Source organism: Phyllobates terribilis, unplaced genomic scaffold (assembly GCF_046119375.1).
Source record: "Phyllobates terribilis strain yellow unplaced genomic scaffold, ASM4611937v1 Scaffold_2753__1_contigs__length_108794, whole genome shotgun sequence".
NCBI classification, from domain to species: Eukaryota; Metazoa; Chordata; class Amphibia; order Anura; family Dendrobatidae; genus Phyllobates; species Phyllobates terribilis.
This window is the reverse complement of record NW_027365508.1, coordinates 9,303-35,402: the sequence shown is the minus strand read 5'-3', so window position 1 is coordinate 35,402 and position 26,100 is coordinate 9,303. Positions and strand designations below refer to the sequence as shown.

Below are 26,100 nucleotides of genomic sequence, written 5' to 3'. Positions count from 1 at the left end.
AGAGACGCCGTCCCATTCACCTCCTCGCTCCCCGCTCTGCGTTCACCAGCGCTCCTCTTCCTGCAGCCGGCGCGCGCAGCTCCCCGGGCACTGTGCTTAGGGCGCGCTCGCTCTCTCCCTCTTAAAGGGGCCGCATGCGCCGTCCTAAGGAGTCCTCGGCCAATAGCCGAGGGTCCTCCCATATATAAGGCACCTCCTCCAAAATGGAGGTGCCCGAGCAAAAGTTGTTGCACAGTGTTTCTGACTTCTGCTTCAGCCCTCAGGTCCCGCTGCTAGCCTGACTACCAGTCTTGCCCACCAGCCTGTTACCTGCCGTGCCTGCCAGCCCGCTCACCTGGGAGCACTTGCCTGTTGCCTGCCTGGTACCTGCCGTGCCTGTCAGCCCGCTCACCTGGGAGCACTTGCCTGTGACCTGCCTGTTACCTGCCGTGCCTTCCTGGAGGCTCCTGCCGTCACTTGCCGTGACCACTTGCCAGCCCACCTAGAGACTCCTGCCGTCACTTGCCGTGACCACCTAGAGACTCCTGCCGTCACTTGCCGTGACCACCTGCCCGCCCACCTAGAGACTCCTGCTCGCCAGCCTGCCTGCTGTGCCTACCTGCTATTCCGGTCAGTCCCTGCCATCTGTACCGTGAAGGTCACCTGCTCCCTTACAAGGTCATCCCCAGAGTAGCACCTGGTCCCTCGGCTCGGTCCCTCCCTGGTCACGGAGTCGTTAACCGCCGTACGACCAGGGTCGGTCCGGGTTGATACTTAGTTACGCCCCTCTGGGTCCCTCCTTGCACCATAGCACAGAGGTTCTACCCCCCCGGACCCATAACACTATATATGACTATGAGGTGCTTTATACTACTATATATGACTACTGGGTGCATTATACTGCTATATGACTATGGGGTACATTATTCTACTATATATGAATATGGGGTATACTATACTACTATATATGGCTATAAGGGTGCATTATACTGCTATATATGACTATGATGTACATTATACTGCTATATATGACTATGGGGGTACATTATACTGCTATATATGACTGAATTGCAATATAGTGCTATATATGACTATAGGGTGCATTTTACTACTATTTATGACTATGGTGGTGCATTATACTACTATTTATGACTATGGAGGTGCATTACACTACTATATATGACTATGGGGGTTGTATTATACTACTACGGATGACTATTGGGGTTGTATTATACTACTACGGATGACTATGGGGGTGCATTATACTTCTGTATATGACTATGAAGGTGTATTATACTACTATATATGACTATGTGGGTGCATTATACTACTATATATGACTATGGGGGTGCATTATACTGATATGACAGTGGGGTGCATTATACTACTATATATGACTATGGGGGTACATTATACTACTATAAATGACTATGGGGTGCTTTATACTACTATAAATGACTATTGGGTGCTTTATACTACTATATATGACTATGGGGTGCTTTATACTACTATATATGACTATGGGATGCTTTATACTAGTGTATATGACTATGGGGGTGCAGTATACTATTATATATGACTATGGGGGTACATTATACAACTATATATGACCAGGAGGTGCAATATACTGCTATATATGACTATGGGGTGCATTATACTACTATATAAACTATATGGGGGTACATTATACTGCCTTATATGACTATGGAGTGCATTATACTGCTTTATGTGACGATGGGGGTGCATTATACTTCTATGGATGACTATGAAGTGTATTATACTACTATATATGACTATGAGGATGCATTATACTACTGTACATGTCTATGGGGTGCATTATACTACTATATATGACTGGGGGTGCATTATACTGCTATATAGGACTATGGCTTGCATTATACTGCTATATATGACGATGAGGTGCATTATACTGCTATATATGACGATGGGGGTGCATTATACTGCTATATATGACTATGGAGGTGCATTATACTACTATATATGACTATGGGGTGCATTACACTACTTTATATGACTATGGAGGTACATTATATTACCATATATGACTATGGGGGTGAATTATACTGCTATATATTATGATGTGGTGCATTATACTACTATGTATGACTGTGGAGGTGCTTTATACTTTATTGAAAACTATGGGGTTCATTATACTACATGTATGACTAGGAGCTGTGCATTATACTTTATGGACGACTATGGGCTGTACAGTATATTATATAGAGGAGAATGGGATGCATTATACTATATGGAGGACTATGGGATGCATTATACTATATGAAGGACTATGGGAAGTGCGTTATACTTAAGCTCTGGAGCCCCATGACTTGAATGTACACCCCTGGTGAGTATAATGGCTTAGTTCTTTTTTTATACAATAAAGAACAGCGGCAGAATGGGGGACATATTCGAGATATATATATTCAGACTCTAGTTACGCCACTGGTCATAAGACACATGAAATCATTGTAAGTTCAATTAATATTCGGGGTCTGGAGTCATAAATTGGACTGGTTGGCGTTTAAGTTGGTTAACCATTTAGTTTCCAGGTTATCCTTTAAGTTGGATTTGTAAGTTGGGTATGGCTGAGCTGAGCAAAACCAGCGTAAGTCCAGCTGCTCCTCCTGGTCCGGTGTCATAGGATGGACTGCTCAGCATTTAAGTTGATAAACATCTACATTTCAGTTTACTCTCCTTGTTGGAGGTGCAAGCTGGACATGGCTGCAATAAGCTGAATAAAACCACTGTAAGTCCAGTTAAGGCTCCTAGTTGGAAGAGATGGCCTTGTGGACACAAAGTGATTAAACTGTTAATGCCCCAATCTACCCTCCTGGTATGGAGTGGTAAGATGAGCTTGATGGTGTCATGTTGGACAGCACTACAGTGGAGAAAATAAGTATTTGATACACTGCCGATTTTGCAAGTTTTCCTACCTACAAAGAGTGTAGAGGTCTGTCATTTTTATCGTAGGTCACTTCATCTGTGAGAGACAAAATCTAAAAATCAGAAAATCACATTATATGATTTTTAAATAATTAAATTGCATTTTATTGCATGAAATAAGTATTTGATCACCTACCAACCAGCAAGAATTCTGGCTCTCACATACTTGTTAGCTTTTCTTTAAGAAGCCCTCCTACTCTGCACTCATTACCTGTATTAATTGCACTTGTTTGAACTTATTACCTGTATAAAAGACACAAGGCTGGGATGGGCTACAGGACAATAAGCAAGCAGCTTCACGAGACGCCAACAACTGTTGGCGCAATTATTAGAAAATGGAAGAAACACAAGATGACCAAGTCTTCCTCGGTCTGGGGCTCCATGCAAGATCTCGCCTCATGGGGTAAGGATGATTCTGAGAAACGTCAGGAATCAGCCCAGAACTAAATGGGAGGACCTGGTCAATGACCTAAATAGAGCTGGCACCACAGTCTCAAACATTACCATTAGTTACACACTACGCTATCATGGATTAAAATCCTGCAGGGCACACAAGGTCCAGTGCTCACCCCAGCACATATCCAGGCCTGTTTGAAGTTGCCAATAACCATCTGGATGATCCAGAGGAGGCATGGGAGAAGGTCATGTGGTCAGATGAGATCAAAATAGAACTTTTTGGTGTCCACTCCACTCACCTTGTTTGGAGGAAGAAGGATGAGTACAACCCCAAGAACACTCTCCCAACCATGAAGCATGGCGGGGGAAACCTCACACTTCGGAGGTGCTTTTTTTTGCAAAGGGGACAGGACGACTGCAATGTATTGAAGGGAGGATGGATGGGGTCATGTATCTTCCTTCCCCCAGTAAGCACGTTGAAGATGGGTTGTGGTTGGGTCTTCCAGCATGACAATGATCCGAAACACACAGCCAGGGCAACCTAAGGCGTGGCTCGATAAGAAGCATTTCAAGGTCCTGTAGTGGTCTAGCCAGTCTCCAGACCTGATCCCAGTAGAAAAGCTTTGGAGGGAGCTGAAACTCAATATTGCCCAGCAACAGCCCCGAAACTTGAAAGATCTGGAGAAGATCCGTATGGAGGAGAGGGCCAAAATCCCTGCTTTATTATGTGCAAACTTGGTCAAGAACTACAGGAAATATCTGACCTCTGTAATTGCAAACAAAGGTTTCTGTACCAAATATTAAGTTCTATTTTTCTATTGTATCAAATACTTATTTCATGCAATAAAATGCAAATGAATTATGTAATGTTAATCATACAATGTGATTTTTCTGGATTTTATTTTTAAACTCGGTCTCTCAGGTGAAGTGACCTACGATAAAAATTACAGACCTCTCCATTCATTGTAGGTGGGAAAACTTGCAAAATCGGCAGTGTATTAACTACTTCTTTTCCCCACCGTATACCAGTCTGCCCTCCTAATGGAAGTTGGATCTGGATTCGCCAGTGTGGGGCTGATAAACCATCAATGTCCCAGTCTATCCTCCTAACTGGAGGAGCATGATGGACATAGTTATACCGGTTCTAGTGAAAATATTCCAAGACCAGCATATCCTCTTGGTTGAAGTTGGAAAATGGACATATTAGAAATTAAGTCGGTGAAGCCATTATACCCAATAAGTATTTCAGGATTGAAGTCCTAAAATTGCTAGATTGAACTAAGTGGTGAGTTGGTTAAATATCCGGTCAATGTGCTTTTTGGGTGATTAAAACGGCAATTCTGCAATAAATCTACAAGGGGAGGAATTGATGGATGAGTTAAAATGTCCACTTACCTGTCAGACTCCTGTAGCAAAGGAGTAACCTCTCCGCTAGTCAAGACGAATGCCTTCTCACTGCGTTTCTTCAGACGACTTAACGTTCCGCCCTATGGGACAAACCAAAAAAAAAAAAGATTGGTGAAGTCTGATTGAAATAAGGTATTAAATATTCTGGTTTCTGGATCCCCTTTGGCATTCTGGGATGCTCAATCTACACTTTATAGCAAAAAGTGGGGTAGATATTTTTGAACCATTAGGTGGTCATTGACACTGGAAGGGTTTCTTACTGTCCAGACGTTCGCCTTAGGGGGGCCTTACTTCAATGGAAAATATCAACAATATTGTGTTTGTGATCCAATTCTCTCGCATGCGAGATTCGGATCACAGGTGTGGAGAAGATGGAGCATTTAATTTCTCCATCTTCTCAATTGTGTGAGTCAGCTGGCGTATATTGGACTGCACTCAGATGACATCTGAGTGCAGTCCGATGTTTTTCACGTATCCATAGACTTGTATGGGCGCGTCGTCTGATATACTCTGCCAATTGCAGCATGCAGCAATTTTTTTCTCATGCCGACTTGGCATGAGAAAATAAACACTAGTTGGCACTGCCCCATAGTATAACATTGGAGTGAGTGCTATACTCATCCGAGTTATATGCCGGCTACTCAGCAGTGTCAGCGATCCCTAAAGGCATCACCTTGACAATCACAGCAATAAGCACATGACACAGACGTGTTGGCTCTGATTTTTTGGGGGGCAAAATGGTGCAGTGCTGAACTTCACCACAGACACCCCCAGCTACATGATGTGTAAACAGGACCCCAAGATTGTGTGAAGAGACGCTTACCTGGACCAGTCTCCTTCAAGCTGTCCGGGGTTAAAGACATAAAATGATTCAGGTTTAGCAATGTGCACATTCTATTTCATCTGTGATGTCATGGGATGTCGATGACGTCACGCGCCCGGTGTTGTCATTAAAACTCTCACTGCTTTTTATGGATCCAGTTTACAACATCAACAACAAATTAATTCAATAAAAAGACAAAACCCCGACCTCATTTTATAATTCTATGAGGCACATTTAAAAGGAGCCTTTTATTTTATCTATATTACCTACTGCTCTATGTACTAAAATACCACCCAGGACCCCATCCTGCCATTCCTGACCCCAGTAACCTACAACTCCAATGTCCCCCCGAATTCAACAGGAACAAAAGAACTGACAACAGAGAATGATGGCATACGCTACTAAATTTCTGTTACAAAGTGCTGTAATTCTACCACGTCAATGGCAAAACGATCCAAAAATGGAGCCCCATAAAGATGTCCCAACTTGAGCCCCCCCTATCTACATGCCTTACTAGAGCATAGGGGTGACATAGGGGGCGAGCGCCATTGTAGTCTGCCATAGTGGGGAGCCAGTGCAAAGAGCTGGAAGACCCCCAACAAATATGTATCATCACATTGTCATCCTCCTGCTATAGGGGGCATGGAAAACGCTGCTTCCCCAGCAATATAGCAGCTCATTGCTGGGGGTTTAGCTGCCATACTTGTTCATATCAACAGATCATCAGTGACTCCTCATTTAGGTAAGGGGTGGTCCTGAAAATGTCTTATTACAGAGTGTTTCTGGCGATCCATGATAAATCCGGGGGATACGCTATAAGTATACCAAAGCTTAAAAGTAATGTGCTCCCTACCTGGACTCGTCCCCTTCCAGCTGTCAGATCCTAGTGACACAAGATGGCTCTGGTGCAGAACTTCATACATTCTACTCCAACTGTCATGTCTATGATGTCATGTGCATTGTGATGTCATCATGGCTCTCACTGTTATTTCACTTTTACAACCACAAGAAAAAGTTGATTTTAATTGTTTAAAAAAACAAAACTAAAAAACATTGTGGGTAATTGCAGCCTGTGATTATTTTACACACTATCATTAATATTTGGGGGGAATTAGTCATGTCCTTCGCCTTCCCCTCCTGCACTGCACTTTATATGTTGTATATTATAATAATGGACAATCCACAAGCCCTGCTTGTAGAATATGTAATATATATACAGTACAGACCAAAAGTTTGGACACACCTCATTTAAAGATTTTTCTGTATTTTCATGACTATGAAAATTGTACATTCACACTGAAGGCATCAAAACTATGAATTAACACATGTGGAATTATATACTTAACAAAAAAGTGTGAAACAACTGAAAATATGTCTTATATTCTAGGTTCTTCAAAGTAGCCACCTTTTGCTTTGATGACCGCTATGCACACTCTTGGCATTCTCTTGATGAGCTTCAAGAGGTAGTCACCGGAAATGGTTTTCACTTCACAGGTGTGCCCTGTCAGGTTTAATAAGTGGGATTTCTTGCCTTATAAATGGAGTTGGGACCATCAGTTGTGTTGTGCAGAAGCCTGGTGGATACACAGCTGATAGTCCTACTGAATAGACTGTTAGAATTTGTATTATGGCAAGAAAAAAGCAGCTAAGTAAAGAAAAACGAGTGGCCATCATTACTTTAAGAAATGAAGGTCAGTCAGTCTGAAAAATTGGGAAAACTTTGAAAGTGTCCCCAAGTGCAGTTGCAAAGACCATCAAGCGCTACAAAGAAACTGGCTGACATGAGGACCGCCCCAGGAAAGGAAGACCAAGAGTCACCTCTGCTTCTGAGAATAAGTTTATCTGAGTCACCAGCCTCAGAAATCGCAGGTTAACAGCAGATCAGATTAGAGACCAGGTCAATGCCACACAGAGTTCTAGCAGCAGACACATCTCTACAACAACTGTTAAGAGGAGACTTTGTGCAGCAGGCCTTCATGGTAAAATAGCTGCTAGAAAACCACTGCTAAGGACAGGCAACAAGCAGAAGAGACTTGTTTGGGCTAAAGAACACAAAGAATGGACATTAGACCAGTGGAAATCTGTGCTTTGGTCTGATGAGTCCAAATTTGAGATCTTTGGTTCCAACCACCGTGTCTTTCTGCGACGCAGAAAAGGTGAACGGATGGACTCTACATGCCTGGTTCCCACCGTGAAGCATGGAGGAGGAGGTGTGATGGTGTGGGGGTGCTTTGCTGGTGACACTGTTGGGGATTTATTCAAAATTGAAGGTATACTGAACCAGCATGGCTACCACAGCATCTTGCAGCGGCATGCTATTCCATCCAGTTTGCGTTTAGTTGGACCATCATTTATTTTCCAACAGGACAATGACCCCAAACACACTTCCAGGCTGTGTAAGGGCTATTTGACTAAGAAGGAGAGTGATGGGGTGCTACGCCAGATGACCTGGCCTCCACAGTCACCAGACCTGAACCCAATCGAGATGGTTTGGGGTGAGCTGGACCGCAGAGTGAAGGCAAAAGGGCCAACAAGTGCTAAGCATCCCTGGGAACTCCTTCAAGATTGTTGGAAGACCATTTCCGGTGACTACCTCTTGAAGCTCATCAAGAGAATGCCAGGAGTGTGCAAAGCAGTCATCAAAGAAAAAGGTGGCTACTTTGAAGAACCTAGAATATAAGACATATTTTCAGTTGTTTCACACTTTTTTGTTAAGTATATAATTCCACATGTGTTAATTCATAGTTTTGATGCCTTCAGTGTGAATGTACAATTTTCATAGTCATGAAAATACAGAAAAATCTTTAAATGAGAAGGTATGTCCAAACTTTTGGTCTGTACTGTATATACTAGATGGAGGCCCGATGCTATCGCATCGGGAGGGCAGTAATGTCACGATGGGGGCAGGCTTTGCAGTGCTGAGAATCTCTCCCCCCCATGTGCTCACCCACCTATCCGCTCTCTCTTTCCCCCATGTGCTGACTTCTCCCGTCTGTGATCTCTTCTTTGACCTGTCTACCCCATGTGCTCTTCCCCTTGTCTGCTGTCTCTCTCCTTCCTGTGCTGTGTTCTCCCCTCATGTGCTGTCCCGTTTGAGCTCTCTCCCCCTGTGCTCTGTCTCTTTCCCCCTGTGCACTTTCTCTCTCCCCCATCTGCTGTCTTCTCCTCTCATGTGCTCTCTTCTTTGACCTGTGTACCCCATGTGCTCTCCCCCTTGTCTGCTGTCTCTCTCCTTCCTGTGCTGTGTTCTCCCCTCATGTGCTGTCCCGTTTGAGCTGTCTCCCCCCTGTGCTCTGTCTCTCTCCCCCTGTGCACTTTCTCTCTCCCCCATGTGCTGTCTTCTCCTCTCATGAGATCTCTTCTTTGACCTGTGTACCCCATGTGCTCTCCCCCTTGTCTGCTCTCTCTCTCCACCCCTGTGCTGTCTTCTTCCCTCATGTGTTCTCTCGTTTGAGCTGTCTCCCCTCGCAGTAAATCAGACTGCCGCCATCTTTGTGCAGGCAGATAGCGGCGGTCACATTAAAACTGCGCATGCGCTCCTCCTGTACTAAGATGGCGGCAGTCAGTGAATCATTCGGCTGATCCCGGCGGCGGCGTGTTTGCGACAGTGTTCCGCTGGTGTTACCACGCAAGAGGCTGCGTACGGCGTATACCGTGTGTGTGGTGCTAACGGCTCATACAGAGTGTGTGTGTGTGTGTGTGTGGTGGTGCGTACGGCGTATACAGTGTGTGTGTGTGTTGCGTATGGAGTATACAGTGTGTGTGTGTGTGTGGTGCGTACGGCGTATACAGTGTATGTGTGTGTGTGTGTGGTGCGTACGGCGTATACAGTGTATGTGGTGCGTAAGCCGTATTCAGTGTGTATGTGTGTTGCGTATGGAGTATACAGTGTGTGTGTGTGTTGCGTACGGAGTATACAGTGTGTGTGTGTGGTGCGTACGGCGTATACAGTGTATGTGTGGTGCGTACGGCGTATACAGTGTGTGTGTGTGTGTTGCGTATGGAGTATACAGTGTGTGTGTGTGTGGTGCGTACGGCGTATACAGTGTATGTGGTGCGTAAGCCGTATTCAGTGTGTGTGTGTGTTGCGTATGGAGTATACAGTGTGTATGTGTGGTGTGTACGGCGTATACAGTGTATGTGTGGTGCGTACGGCGTATACAGTGTATGTGTGGTGCGTACGGCGTATACAGTGTGTGTGTGTCGTGCGTACGGAGTATACAGTGTGTATGTGTGGTGCTTACGCCGTATACAGTGTATGTGTGGTGCGTACGGAGTATACAGTGTATGTGTGGTGCGTACGGCGTATACAGTGTGTGTGTGTGGTGCGTACGGAGTATACAGTGTGTATGTGTGGTGCGTACGCCGTATACAGTGTATGTGTGGTGCGTACGGCGTATACAGTGTGTGTGTGGTGCGTACGGCGTATACAGTGTGTGTGTGGTGCGTACGGAGTATACAGTGTGTGTGTGTGTGTTGCGTACGCCGTATACAGTGTGTGTGTGTGTGTAAGTAAATTAACCTTAAAGAGTAAATCAACTTTTGGGATGTTTTTAATGTGGTTTAGGGTCATTAATTCTGAGCAGATTTGTGGGGACCCCAATCCTTTGCTCCTTTGCTTAAAAGACCTCCTAGAAGAGCGCAGCTCAGTAGATAGGAGAGTACACTGAGCGGAGCAAATGCAGCAGAAAGTCACAGTCATGTCTCCTCACCTCTTCACTTCTAAGAGATCTTCTGAGTGATCAGGGTCTCAGATTCACACTAATCTGCTCAAAATTATTGGACCTAAATCATGTAATATATATCCCAAAATGTAAGTTACTTTTTTTGCATCTAATCAGTACATTGGTTCCTATACGGTCCACAGTCTGATGATGACTGGTAACAACTCCCAGTATCTCCTTACCATTGCTAAGGACATACTGGGAGTTGTAGTTAAGTCCTCCATTCTCTGGAATTCCTATTGTTAGCAATGCCCTTCCTCCACCAATAGCAAATACAAAGGATCCATCCATGGGGTGAGATCTTGGGAATAATTGAATTGTACCTACATTTAAAAAAAAAATAAAAAAATCTCCTATTCTTAATAATTACAGTATTTTTCAGACTATAAGATGCACTTTTTTCCTCCAAAATTTTGGAGGAAAGTGGGGGGTGCGTCTTATAGTCCGAATACTATATTATTGTATGGCCGCATGGTGGTGGGTGTGGGGGAGCCGCAGGGGTGGATTAAGAGTAGCAAGTGCCCCGGGCAGTTTAGAAGGCGCGGCCCTTCCCCCCCCCACACACACACACATGCACACATACCTGTATGTATGACATGTCACATGATCCCCTGTGATAGATCATGTGATAGTTCACGTGAAATTAATTTGTCACAATATTAATTATAATAATTTTTTTTATGCTGTGTGCCCACTACGCGTTTTTTAAGCTTTTCCGCAGCGGCAATTCCTCTGCAGAAACGCTTAAAAAACGCTTGGTAGAAGGTCTGCCATGTTCCCCAATGATAATCCGCATGTGCTGTGCACATGCTGCGGAAATTTCCGCTGCGGATTATCATTGCGGAAAAATCCGCAGCAATAACAATTATTTTGCGGAAGCGTGGCGCTTTCGCCGCCATTGACTTGCATTAGAACACATGGAATCCGCATCACTGGATCTGTACATGCAGATTCCATGCGCTTCAATGTGCGGATGGTACCCGGGTTTGGAGAAAAGGAGACTCTCCTCCGGACCCGGGTACCATAGAACCTGTAAAAAAAGAATAAAATAAAATATAAAATATTATACTTACCTTCTGATGGCCCCCGGTGTCTTTATCCGATGCGTCCTGGCTTGCCGGCAGCTCACGATGGTCTGAAAAGGACCTGCCGTGACGTCATTTAGTCATGTGACGGGTCACGCGACCGCTGACGTCGGCAGGCCATCAGAAGGTAATTATATATTTATTTTTTACCATTCTTTTACGGTCACACTATATAAATCCATGCCGGTTGCATGGATTTATATAGTGTGACCAAGTTGTCAAGTACTTTCCAAGTGATGCTAAAATCGCTTGGAAAGCGCTTGTCAACCCGCATGCGGAAATGCATGTGAAGAACGCTTCACATCCGCATGTCCCTGGCAGGTAATTTTATGACTCAATATTAAGCACACGTAACCATCTATACACAGCAGGAGGCCGCACTGCGCCATCTATACACAGCGGGAGGCCGCACGTAGCCATCTATACACAGCGGGAGGCCACACGTAGCCATCTATACACAGCGGGAGGCCACACGTAGCCATCTATACACAGCGGGAGGCCGCACGTAGCCATCTATACACAGCAGGAGGCCGCACGTAGCCATCTATACACAGCGGGAGGCCACACGTAGCCATTTATACACAACGGGAGGCTGCATGTAGCCATCTATACACAGCGGGAGGCCACACGTAGCCATCTAGACACAGCGGGAGGCCGCACGTAGCTATCTATACACAGCAGGGAGCCGCACAGTGCCATCTATACACAGTGGGAGGCCGCACGTAGCCATCTATACACAGCGGGAGGCCGCACGTAGCCATCTATACACAGCGGGAGGCCGCACGTAGCTATCTATACACAGCAGGGAGCCGCACGGTGCCATCTATACACAGCAGGAGGCCGCACGGTGCCATCTATACACAGCAGGAGGCCGCACGGTGCCATCTATACACAGCAGGAGGCCGCACGGTGCCATCTATACACAGCAGGAGGCCGCACGGTGCCATCTATACACAGCAGGAGGCCGCACGGTGCCATCTATACACAGCAGGAGGCCGCACGGTGCCATCTATACACAGCAGGAGGCCGTACGGTGCCATCTATACACAGCAGGGAGCCGCACGGTGCCATCTATACACAGCAGGGAGCCACACGGTGCCATCTATACACAGCGGGAGGCCACACGGTGCCATCTATACACAGCGGGAGGCCGCACGGAGCCATCTATACACAGCGTGAGGCAGCACGGAGCCATCTATACACAGCGTGAGGCAGCACGGAGCCATCTATACACAGCGTGAGGCAGCACAGAGCCATCTATACACGGCAGGAGCCGCACGTAGCCATCTATACACAGCGGGAAGCCGCACGTAGCCATCTATACACAGCGGGAGGCCGCACGGTGCCATCTATACACAGCGGGAAGCCACACGGTGCCATCTATACACAGTGGGAGGCCGCACGGTGCCATCTATACACAGCGGGAGGCCGCACGGCGCCACCTATACACAGCAGGAGGCCGCACGGAGCCATCTATACACAGCGGGAGGCCGCACGGCGCCCCCTCCCAGAGACAGCAGGAGGCCACACGGTGCCATCTATACACAGCGGGAGGCCGCACGGAGCCATCTATACACAGCATGAGGCAGCACGGCGCCCCCCCCAGAGACAGCAGGAGGCCACACGGCACCATCTATACTCAGCAGGAGGCCGCACGCAGTCACGCACACACACAAACATATACAGACATATACATACACGCATAAACACATTTGAAACACAAAAATACATATAAACCGACATCACACAATGATATCTGCCTGCACACACATACATACATACACATACACACAGACAGACTCACACACACACACACACACACACACACACACACACACTCACCATCCCCCGGCTTGGCTCCAGTCCTCCTGGCTCCTGCTCCTCTCCGGTGGTAAGTAGCAGTGCAGGCCGGGCGCGCACTGCGTGACGTCACAGCTAGGAGACACGGCCGCGCACAGGGCCGTGTCTCCTAGCAGTGACGCGGCCGGGCCAGCACAGGGAAGTTAACTGCTGCAGTGCTGGCCCGGCTGAAGAAGCAGCGGCTGTGCACCGCTGCTGGGGGAGTGGTCCGGGGCCCCCCCTGCCACTGTCTGCCGGTATGTGCCGCGGGGCTGCACATATAATGAGGGCAATCCGGCCATAGAGACCCGAGGCCCCGGGCGGTAGCCCGGATTGCCCTCATTATAATCCACCTGTGGGGAGCCGCAGCGGGGGATCAGCGGGGCACAGGATTTTACAAATCGCAGAAAACCCATTTGATGTTAATTGTTTGGGCTTTTCTCATGCGCCGAGCATCACTCACGAGGAAAACAAGCTTCAAAGAACAAATGAGAGGAGACAGTCCATGCATTATGTGTCACGGTGGCGTGTCATTACCAACCCCACAATGTAGAAAAACCTTGTCCACACGTCACGGCTCTGAGCTGACTAGTCCTGGAGGATCGTGAGGTTCCTTCCTTACATCTCTCCTCAATTATCTCGGCTTCGGTAAAATAGGCCGAGTCTAATGGGATGAAAGATGCGGCTGCAGAATAAAGGTTCTCTGGCATTTATCTACTCTGTGATCACCGTTCCTAATCCAATCATGGAGGCGTTCCTGGCTGTTACAAGGAATTAGTAGGATTACTAAAGTGTGACAGGCGAGGGTACAGCGCCTGTGTCGGTCATGGATTCTCAATAGAGGTGGCTGGGAATGGTCGCTCTCCACTGAAATGATCGGGAGGTGCACATACTTCCCACAAGAAAGCACTTGAATTGTCAAGGTCAATCTATTCTATAGCTGTAACTTTAGCCTTAAAGGAATTGATACAGTGGGGTACATCTGGTGCCCGGGGGGCAGTGTTTGGTATACTCTGTGTCCCTCTGAAGAAGCTAAAAAAGTGAAACGCGTGTTTAGGAGAGTGGCAGGTACATAATGGGTAAGGATCTCCTCATTACTGGTACTCAGGCGCAAAATATGTAGAATTTACACTACACTAGGGATGAGCGAACCCCGTGGATGTTCGGTTTCGACCAAACTTTAGTCCAAAGTTCGGTTCGGGTACCAGAACTTGAATCCAAACCCCATAGAAGTCAATAGAGACACAAACTTTGATGCTGTAAAATGGTCGTAGTAAGGGCTAGGAGGTCTCTCACTCTTAAAACGGACTTGTCAGTGTTCGGAGTTCAGCATTGGACACTAGGTGTCCGGTATGAACCCCAAACTTTACAGTTCGGGTTCGCTCATCTCTACACAACACTCGTTATACTGTTGTACTGATACATTACACGTCTAGTCCCTGTGATTGACTATATATTCATTGTTGAGGACGCTCTTGCAGATGTGTCTAATCTCTGATGTCACGCCATCTGGAGGCTGAATCTTGAACTAAGTGCTCTTGTAATACAGGTTTTAATATTACGCTAATAAAATATATACTGTATACTGTACAATAGCTTTCCGACCCCGTTACAGTTTTTGAGCACTTGAGCTGAAGTTGTTAAAGCTCAATTGGTGTTTTGCATAGTCTGAGGGGGCTATAGGTGTAATTCTGCAGAGATTTTGACTTCGATGCGTGTTGCAGTTACATTGGCATAATACTCTGTTCCATGTACAATATTATGTAGAACAGAGTTTTGATTCTAAATGGACTGTAGATAAAACAGTATGTCCTGGAACAGTACCAATACACATGCTCTGTAACTTGCCATCCACTCTTTTGGAGTGGACGATTCCTCTGACAGCATTCTGTCAGCACTATAGGTCCTGGGACATCCTTTCTCTCATTACTCATCACGTATTGCTTCCGACATTGCTTAATGAGATGCCTACAAGTAACTGAAAGACTGAATCTCTGTTAAGCCTGCATATACAGTTTGACAGGCAGGAGCAGAGAGTCGAAGGCCAAGCCCCACTTCCGGCAATCCATATAGGGGGGTTTCTGCTGCTAGAGACAAATTACACTTAGACAGAAGGGAGACCCTACCGGCCGACACTTTTAGGCTATCTAACCCCTGAAAAGTAACTCCAACTTAATTGAACTTTATAAAGGGATTTTGCACATTATCTATTGAATGAGATCAAGTACAGGGACCATTTAATTTGTATTAGGGTTCAACTCACCTGCAAACACCATGGGTTTCGCAGGCTTAAAGCCGGGCAGAGCCACTGGCTGCTTCAGTAAATGCAGAGTGTCTCCTATTTGTGCTTCCTGTGCGTCCTTCATCCCAGCGATTAGATAACCTACTTGCCCAGCATATCTTAGAAACAATGAGAGTAATATATATTCACAATTAGTGCAGATTCATCAAATTCTACATTGAATATCAGGTACAAATCAGCCATAAAAGAAGGTAGCAACGGCTCTGAGACCCAGCACTGCATGAGTTCACTACAGCTATATACAGCTGGCACTAGAGGGCGCTCACTGGAGACAGACTTCTACTGCTGCGGTTGGGTCCAATACTAGCTGTACATAATCACATGTCAACAGCTCCCCCTGGTGGTGGCTGCATGCAGCAAAAATAGTATTTCATCTAGTTACATTCATTTAAGTCAGAAATGCTGTGAGATTAGTCAGCACTGAATTTTGGATGTAAAACTATTTTGGATCTATCAACATATATGTTATAACTTCCCAGAGCCTAAATACCACATCAGAGAGCTCTGCTAATCGCACTGTAACCAGCTGAGAACCATCATGCGGCCACAAGAGATTTGTATTGAATGGCAATAAAAACACAAAATTGTATTTTAATTTGCAGAACTTTCCATAACACAATATTGGCATTTTATTTGCTTTAATAACAGATTCCCCTTTCAGCTCTGCACTCTCCTGGGCACCAAACATCCATGTATATTCATAGAAAGCAGCACCGAGGAGCATCACTACTGCATGCAGGATTAGAGCGCCATCTAGTGGCACTATAAGAATATTCCTAGTGTGATAAAATGTCGCTCTATTATATCCTGCACAGGGTCGCACACAATTTTAAATGCTTTGGATATCGGAAAAAATTACTTTAAAAAAATGATGGAAAAACCCTTTTAAAAAGACACAGAAAGCAATAAGGAAAAAGCACAAACAAAAGAAGTGGTGCTGAGATGGGCCGGCTGCAGTTTATGCAGATCCTTGGGTGACAAAGTGCATGTGGGATAATCTTCACTTTTACAATTGTTTTTTATCCTTGCCTTCTAAAAGCTATAAAACTTTTTTCCCAGTAGATTCGTTGTATCTGGGCTTTTTTTTCCAGTAGATTCGTTGTATCTGGGCTTTTTTCCCAGTAGATTCGTTGTATCTGGGCTTTTTTCCCAGTAGATTCGTTGTATCTGGGCTTTTTTCCCAGTAGATTCGTTGTATCTGGGCTTTTTTTTCCAGTAGATTCGTTGTATCTGGGCTTTTTTTTCCAGTAGATTCGTTGTATCTGGGCTTTTTTTTCCAGTAGATTCGTTGTATCTGGGCTTTTTTTTCCAGTAGATTCGTTGTATCTGGGCTTTTTTTTCCAGTAGATTCGTTGTATCTGGGCTTTTTTTTCCAGTAGATTCGTTGTATCTGGGCTTTTTTCCCAGTAGATTCGTTGTATCTGGGCTTTTTTCCCAGTAGATTCGTTGTATCTGGGCTTTTTTCCCAGTAGATTCGTTGTATCTGGGCTTTTTTCCCAGTAGATTCGTTGTATCTGGGCTTTTTTCCCAGTAGATTCGTTGTATCTGGGCTTTTTTCCCAGTAGATTCGTTGTATCTGGGCTTTTTTCCCAGTAGATTCGTTGTATCTGGGCTTTTTTCCCAGTAGATTCGTTGTATCTGGGCTTTTTTCCCAGTAGATTCGTTGTATCTGGGCTTTTTTCCCAGTAGATTCGTTGTATCTGGGCTTTTTTCCCAGTAGATTCGTTGTATCTGGGCTTTTTTCCCAGTAGATTCGTTGTATCTGGGCTTTTTTCCAGTAGATTCGTTGTATCTGGGCTTTTTTCCCAGTAGATTCGTTGTATCTGGGCTTTTTTCCCAGTAGATTCGTTGTATCTGGGCTTTTTTCCAGTAGATTCGTTGTATCTGGGCTTTTTTTCCAGTAGATTCGTTGTATCTGGGCTTTTTTCCCAGTAGATTCGTTGTATCTGGGCTTTTTTTCCAGTAGATTCGTTGTATCTGGGCTTTTTTTCCAGTAGATTCGTTGTATCTGGGCTTTTTTCCAGTAGATTCGTTGTATCTGGGCTTTTTTCCAGTAGATTCGTTGTATCTGGGCTTTTTTCCCAGTAGATTCGTTGTATCTGGGCTTTTTTTCCAGTAGATTCGTTGTATCTGGACTTTTTTTGCAGTTAGAGCTGTAGTTTTTATAAATATTTTCTGATCTTTTTATTACTTTTCTTGGTGAGGCAAAGTGAACAAAATAAACTCCAGAGATTCTGCCGCTTCATCTTTTTTTTTCTTTTTCATTCCATCATCCACTCGATAGGATTTCTATAAGATATTTTTTTTAGTTTTAACACGAACAGATGTGGTGAAGCCAAAAATGATGTAACGGGAGAATTTAACTTTGCAGGCTCAGGTCACCGAAAACATCCAATCGCTTTACCGCTACAGTGTAGAGTAAAATGACCAATCTCCTATTAATCCCAGTTATGGGACGGGCTTCATAGTTGTACAATCATGGAAGACATGGAGGCCTTCAGTAGGATCCTTGGCTGTCAAGACAACGCCATTGCCTCATAACACTCATATGATTGATGATATGACATGGCTTTATAACTGATGGGGGGCCGTACCCCTTCAAGCCCCACTGATTCTCAGAAAGAGGGGGATGCAGTCTTTGCCTGCACAGCGGCACTCTAAGGCTATGTGCCTACGATGCAGAAATGCTCCGGTTTTTTCCTGAATGTTTCTGTATCTCCCTGGCATGCGGATTTCACATGCGTTTTTTTCAGCCAGGGACAAGCGTTTGTCACGCGTTTTGCACATGCGATTTCGCATGCGGGTTGTCAAGCGCTTTCCAAGCGATTTTAGCATCACATGGAAAAGTGCTTGACAACTTGGTCACACTATATAAATCCATGCAACCGGCATGGATTTTATATAGTGTGACCAAGTTAGTTAAAAAAAAGAATAAAAATGGTAAAAAAATGTAAAAAAACATTATACTCACCTTCCAATGCCCCCCGGTCTCCTTATCCGATGCGACCCGTCACATGACTAAATGACGTCATGAAAGGTCCTTTTAGACCATCGCGAGCCGCCGGGGAGCCAGAACGCATCACTAAGGAGACCGGGGGCCATCAGAAGGTGAGTATAAGGTTTATTTTTTATTTTAAATTCTTTGTTTTTTAACAGGTACTATGGTACCCGGGGCTGGAGGAGAGTCTCCTCTTCTCCAGACCCGGGTACCATCCGCACATAGAATCGCTTAATATCCGCATGTGTACATGTAGTCATGCGGATATTAAGCGATTCAATGCAAGTCAATGGCGGCAAAAACGCCGCGCTTACGCAAAATAATTGGTAGTGCTGCGGATTTTTCCGCAATGATAATCCGCAGCGGAAATCTCCGCAGCATGTGCACAGCACATGCGGATTATCATTGAGGAACATTGCAGACCTTCTACCAAGCATTTAAGCGTTCCTGCGGCGGAATTGCCGCTGCGGAAACGCTTAAAAAACGCATAGTGGGCACACAGCCTTACGCGGTGAAATGAGCTGCATCTGGATCTCGTTCACCTAAAGGGACTGTCAGCACAGAATGACTGTTTAAACTAAGTCCCAACTCTCGGTGCTTCATGACGGGGCCAATCATTTATATACACCTTCCCACCTGCTTGTTTGCCCTCTATCCACACCCTCCTCTTCTTTGATTGACAGCTCTGGCTTCATAGAACCAGAGAAGGAAGGAGACAGAGGTGAAACAAGCAGGTGGGAAGGAGTATATAAAGGATTGGCCCACGCCGTGATCCACGGAGCGCTTGTACTTGGCTTCAACAGTCATTCTGTGCTGACAGTCCCTTTAAAATCAGTGTTTCCTAAACTCCAGTCCTCACGGCCCCCCACAGGTCATGTCTTCAGGATTTCCACAGTATTGCACAGGTGAGAGAATTCATGATTCCTTGATGATACTTTCATCACATGTGTAATACTGAGGAAATCCTGAAAACCTGACCTGTTGGGTGCCATGAGGACTGGAGTTTGGGAAACACTGCTTTAAATGGAGCGATGCTGCACTTTTATTATTCAGCAATTAGCTGGATCCCCCAACAATTTCTTAAGCAATGAGAAAATGCAGTCCCTAATGATGTCCTCTGACAATAAGCGGATCACGGACAGCAGATGCATTGGGTTCTGCATTTCTTGGAGAATGGGATGGGGCAGCTTCTGTCTTCTCAGTGATACAATCAGGAAGGAGATGCAGCGTGAGACAATCCCTGTCTAGATCTTTGATCTGATCATCAATACAGAGGGCTGATTGGTGAAGACAGAGGGAAAGGCTAATAAAATTATTAAAAAAAAACTTAGTTTTTCGGCTGGCACTTCCTCTGGGGTCAGTATGCCAACCTCATTGACTTCATAGCACTTGCCAGAGTGGGCAGACACGATTTTATTGCCTTTACACACGTCACCTCCACACAGGGCGATGCTGCTACGACGCCTCTGTAGTGATCAAACGTGGAGTCAAACAGCAGGGCTTTAAGAGGGCTGCCCTTTTCAATCTTGGGACTAAAACACAAAAATAAGACATCCTGTTAAGGGGGATAAAGGTAAGTAAACCGCGTTCAGTCCAGAGTGATGAATTCCAAAAGACAAAGTTTATTCCGCCATCACATAACGTTTCGACCTGTTATAGGTCTTTATCAAGTATATACAAAGACATACAGGGATACTGATCCCCTTTAAGGAAAATCAGTGGCCAGAACCCTTTAAATTCCCCAAAACTGAAACTGTGGGAACAATATAATCCACTTAGGGTTCAGCAAACATACAGTCAAGGGTTTGATAAAATTATCTACACCCTTGTGTCTCCAGAAAGCATAGCGTACGTTCACGTGCTGAAAATGCCGACCAGTGCTGGAGTGAGCGGAGGTCCGCAGCTTGTGACACTCCTGCTGTAGTGAAACTACAGGTCCCAGCAGACTGACGGTCTCTCATCAAGTTATGCTGGGAGCCGCAGTTTCACAAATAGCACTAGAGGATCCATGTCAGAAATATGAGGCTGCCACTAGGGTTTCTCCCACAAATATGTAATCGGACGTGGAGCAGATCTGCACGTGGATGAGCCATATTCTCTATCTGTGAACATACTACTCCTTCACTCAGATTCTAAGTGGTTCTGCAGCGCATCTGTGCAGAGCAAGCTGTCAATCAAAATCCGGGCCGGGTTTACAGCCGTCGCCCCTGATATAGCGAGCGGTGCTGTGATCCAAGACTGTAGCCGCTCCGTGCACAACGATGAGTGAAGGCCGGCGGCTGCAGGGAGGAAAGAAGTTAATTTTCTCCCGGTACCTAGACTATCAATAAGGCGGCCGGGCAGCATTGTAACAATATTTATCTGCAGATTAACCCTATACCTGCAGGTACATAGCATTTTCCAAGGTGACAGGTTCCCTTTAATAAAGAGAAGATGGATAGAGCCGCATTAGTCCGTACTCACGGTGGAAGCCTCCTGACAACTTCTTGAAGAACACTTTCCACATTTGTTCCAAGCTTCCCCGACATCTAATAGAAATAAACAGAGAAATGAATTTCTTAATACAGTTTAGAACTCGGCTACAACGAATCAGAAGAAATGAAACCTGTTTGAAGCTGACAAGCAATCAAGCCCCTCCGTAAGCCACACAGAACATGGCTACTTATGTCATCTGCAGGTGATTAAAGGAACCTGTCATGCTGAAATGGTATAAGATCTGTAGGGGGGTGTTGTAGAGCAGAGAAGTTGATCAGACTGATAGACATATCTGTGGGAAGAGAGTCAGCAAAACTGGCATTTTATGCAGTGAAAGTCCTACCGTATGTACATTAGTCCAGTGGGCGGTCCTACTAAGTGATTGACAGTTCCCTGTATGACCATGCAGGCAAAGATAGCTGTCAATCATTAGTAGGACCGCCCACTGGACTCATCTGTACAAACAGCAGGATTCCACTGAATAAATTGATACAGGAAAAATATCTATCTTTGTACCGTATTAGCCAGTAGATAGAAGAGTATTTAGATTTGAGAGTCCTCAGTGGTTGATACCATCTTTTCCATTAGCCATTAAAAGGTAACAAATTGCAGGCTTTCCAGACTACTCAGGTCTCAGGTCTGCCTGATGAAGAAGCCGGAGTAGTCTGGAAAGCTTGCAATTTGTTACCATCTTTTCAGTTAGCCATTAAAGGTATCAACCACTGAAGACTCTCAAATCTAATGAATAAATTACAATTTATACTGAATCTTCTCCCACAAACCTATATATCATTCTGCTCAGTTTCTCATGGATAAAACCTGTACATCTGAATGGGGCTTTAATGTTGTTATTACAATCATGTAACCACAGATCACAAAATCTTTCATATGATCATTTTTTTAACACCTAAAACCCCAATGGATATTTATGTTTACTAAAGGATTCCTTTCCCATTCTTTTGGCAGCTCTTCTTTAGGTATGGACACAGACCGGCATCCGGCATAAAGACATCTGGAGACTTTTCCTTTTTCTGGGATATTGGATAATCTTCTTCATTTCTAACGCTTTAAATCTTTCAAATTCTTTCTGAAAAATGTATCATAAAGGGACTTTCTCAGGTCAGTTTTGCTTGTGGTTGTGTTACCATTATTTGTGCCAAATGTATCAAAGTGTTGCACGATGTTTGATAAATGTTTATGTAGCACTTCCATCTATCTTTATTTATTTTACTCACTTATATAGCGTCATTAATTTCACAGCACTTTACAGACATTATCATCACTGCCCCCATCGGGGCTCACAATCTACATTCCCTATCAGTATGTCTTTGGAGTGTGGGAGAAAACCGGAGAACCCGGAGGAAACCCACGCAAACACAGGGAGAACATACAAACTTCTTGCAGATGTCGTCCTTGGTGGGATTTGAACCCAGGATCCCAGTGCTGCAAAACAACAATGCTAACCCCTGAGCCACCGTGTATCTTTATCCACTTTTAACGTCACCCGTCGTTCTTAGACCTGTGTAGCTTACCAAGCCCAATTTCTAAAAGTTGCAAGAGTGTTGTAAAATCGGAAGCTGCACATTTTTGCGCAAAAATGATGCGTCACAAAAGGTTTTTTTTTTTTTTTTTAACACCAAAAATTGATGTAAATTCCTCGCTACATTGCCCCTTTTCCAGCCACATTTTGTAGAAAAAAATAAAAAGACAAGGTACAGACAGCGGAGTTAAATTTGCCTACAGGAATGATTTTGATCTGGAGCGCATCGTACCCGGATACAGTCACTAGCGGGAACGTCAAACATCTTCTCAATTTGTTTCTCCACCCTTTCCGGATCTGCATTCTTCAAGTCTATCTAAAAGCAAAAGTATAAATACTAATTATTTATCAAAGCTGGACAACATCTAGAAACCATATAAGAAAACTGGCATAAAATATAGTGTGAACAAGAGTTTAGGGAGAGATGTACAACTGGCTCTGGCCTATAAAAGGGATTGTGTAATCGTACAAAACTAGCAAAAATGTAAAGTAAGTGCCCGGAAAACAAGGAACGTGCAATTTACCTCTTAGTAAAAATCCTATGCTTTATCAAGAACAGAGGAATTTTAATTTCATATTTATTTTAATCAAATCATTTTTATTGAAAAACTCCAATAATAACATACATGACATAGTAATTCCATAGTAAAAATATGAACAAAGTATCTGAACTTCAATTCCCATAACCCACCCTAAACCCAAATCCCAACACTCCAGAGAGAACCATTTTCAGAGCAGTTCTAGAATAACGGACTATAGCATTCGTAGAAGGGGAAGAAGATAAAAAAGTGACTAACAAAGGGGTAGCAGCGTTTTAATGTTATCATTTACTGCTTGATGCCTGAGCCGGGGAGTGCACGCTGAAAACTGTTGCAGGCTGCTGTAATCACAGGACACAAGCAAACAGCATGGCATTTCCTATCAGCAGGGAGGAAGTAAAGGGCGACAGCAATGAAAGTCTCCTCCTACTCCGCTCCATATTGAAATGAATAGTGTGCATCCTACAAATGAGATGCATACAGCAAACAATTAATTTTCCATACACAGGTTTTGAGTTGACCACTGGATATACACATGTGTATCACTAATTACCAGAACTGGAAATCGAAAAAAAAGACGAGCAAGTTTGGGGTGAATCCAGCCTTCATTACTGCACAGCCGCTCAGAGGGATCGGTACTAGGAACAGCAGGAGTGCCGGCGATGTTCACAGATTTACCTGCTGCGGGACTGAAGGAGTCTGATCGTGCTCGGCTCGAAGCTTTTTACCTCGTTTACAATAGGAATAATTGAAAGCTGTGCTTCAAAGGCGAGGAAGAAGTTTACCCATCTATTAGAAAATAGACAAACTTAGGATAGAAACAATATGAACATATACCCTGCTATAAGTAAGTAAAAAGCAATAGGAAATATATATAATATAGGGTACTTAGTAAACATGGTTTTTGATTAAAAAAAAAAAAAGCCATCCCACCAGCACCAAGGTGTACCCAGTCAGTTATGTGAACTATATAATAAAATACACTTTAGTACAATATTAGTATCTTGTCCCTTTAAATCTGCAGCTACTTCTGTCACCATGGTAACTGCATTCATACTCAGCCAATAGGATTGCTCGGTTTGAATTTGAAGAAAAAAAAAAAAAGTTCTATATGGTCAGTTTGTTCCATCTCATCTGAGTGTGAAGACAGACACCTGCGATCAGCGAGATTATAGGTATAAGACGTGATATAATATAACGGACGGAGCCACATCCCATCACACGCACTCAGCGACCACAACTGACAGGAATCAGCACATTTATCAGAGGAGAAGTCATTATTCCCCAACACATGATAAGTGACAACTTCTAGATCTGCTGGGAACCCAACTAATCCCTGCTAGACCCTCCCCGGACCACCGCTCCATTCATTCTCTATGCAGGAGAAAGCGGAGTACAGCGCCCCCCATAGAGAATGAACGGACTGGCGGTTGAACATTTGCACTTCGCTCACTTCTATCTATAAGTGCTGTTCTGCTGATTGGGTCATAGCGGCCAAACCCACCGATCTAAGAGTCATCACCTATCCAGAGATCAGTGAGAACTTGTTCCAACTAGACATCCCCTTTAATTGAAGAGATCACATATCTAACAGCCAATCCTATTCATTCCCAATCTTCCCTGTGCCCAGTAATGCCCCTGGGTATATTGTCAATATGAGCCAATCACCAAACCCTCTGCTGACTGTTCCCCATGTTTTATAGATTTTGGATCCGTTTCTACAAGAGAAGATCTCAGCGGCCTCCATGGGGATGGGTTACTCTGCCAGCGATGGAGCAGGTAGTATCCACCAGCCTGTGATATCTCACCTTCCTCCATATTCTGCTGTTACATGCGTTTCTTCAGCTTTACCCCTTCCCAACAGAACCAATTGATGTTTTTTTTCTGTTTTTTCCTTGGCTTTTTCCAAGGGCTATAACTTTTTCTTGTCTGTCCACATAGTGTGAGGTCTTGTTATTTTGCAGGATGAGCGGTACTTATAAATCACACCATTCATTTACCACATAGTACTAGAAAACGGGAAAAAAGTCCAAGTGCAGTAAAAGTGCGAGGAAAAAAAAAGCCTGACACTGTTTTTCTGGGAAGGGTTTTAACGGCGTACATAGTGTGGTAAAAATGACCTGGTGATAGGATCCTACTCCTCAGTGTGATCACAGCAAGACCAAACTTCTCCAATAGTTTTGGCAAAAGAAAAAAACTTTTTTTTATGGTGTCACCATTTTTTCTGAGACCCGTAACATTTTCGTTTTTCGGGTTGATGGAGCTGTGTGGGGGCTTATTTTTTGAAGGGCAAGAGGACTTTATTGATAACATTTTGGGACACATATGACATGGTCATCGCTTCTTACAGGATTTTCTGTAGTATTGTGGCGAACGAAAAAAATGCAATTTTGGCTTTTTGAATTTTTTTCTGTGTTCACTGATCATTTGTTTTTTATATTTGGATAGATTGTATTTCTCTGAAAGAGACCATACCACAAATGTGTATATTTTTATTATCTTTATTTTTAGTGGGAGGTGAGTTGAACGTGTGGGGTTTTAATATTTTAAACTTTTTTTTTTTTTTATATATTTTCACTGCATTTGTATACATTATCTGATTGCTTGTGCTATATACAGCGATACCACAGTAATGCTCCATATAGCAAAATCACGGTCTTCTTTACAGCCCAAATGAAGCTTTATGATGACAGGCACGGAGGCTTCAGCAGACCCCCGGATGTCATAGCAGTCCATCGGCGCCCTGTGATCGCGTCACAGGAGCGCCGGTGGGCGCATGCAACGATGCGTCCCAATGTCGGCGCGCTGTTAATGCTGCTGTTAGAGATTGACAGCAGCACTGAACAGGTTAACAGCGGTGGGCAGATCTTCGCTCCACTCGCAGCTCTTAGAGGCAGGTCCTGGTTGTTTGTCACAGCCATTATCTGCCATGTACGGGGCGAGCTGACTCTGCTCCATACACCCGCTACTGACTTATACCATACATGTATGGCAGATGTTGGTAAGGAGTTAAAGCGGTTGTCCAGATT

General features: G+C 44.5%; 1 long non-coding RNA gene across 1 annotated transcript in view; it reads left to right on the top strand.

Moving 5' to 3' along the window:
- The window catches only part of LOC141247092 (uncharacterized), a 57,550-nt gene extending 32,699 nt beyond the window's left edge, over positions 1 to 24,851 (top strand). The window contains exons 2-3 of the long non-coding RNA XR_012310602.1: positions 21,959 to 22,111; positions 24,775 to 24,851. This is a non-coding gene — a long non-coding RNA (uncharacterized lncRNA). The remainder of the gene's footprint in view (positions 1 to 21,958; positions 22,112 to 24,774) is intronic.
- Positions 24,852 to 26,100: the final 1,249 nt, after the last annotated feature.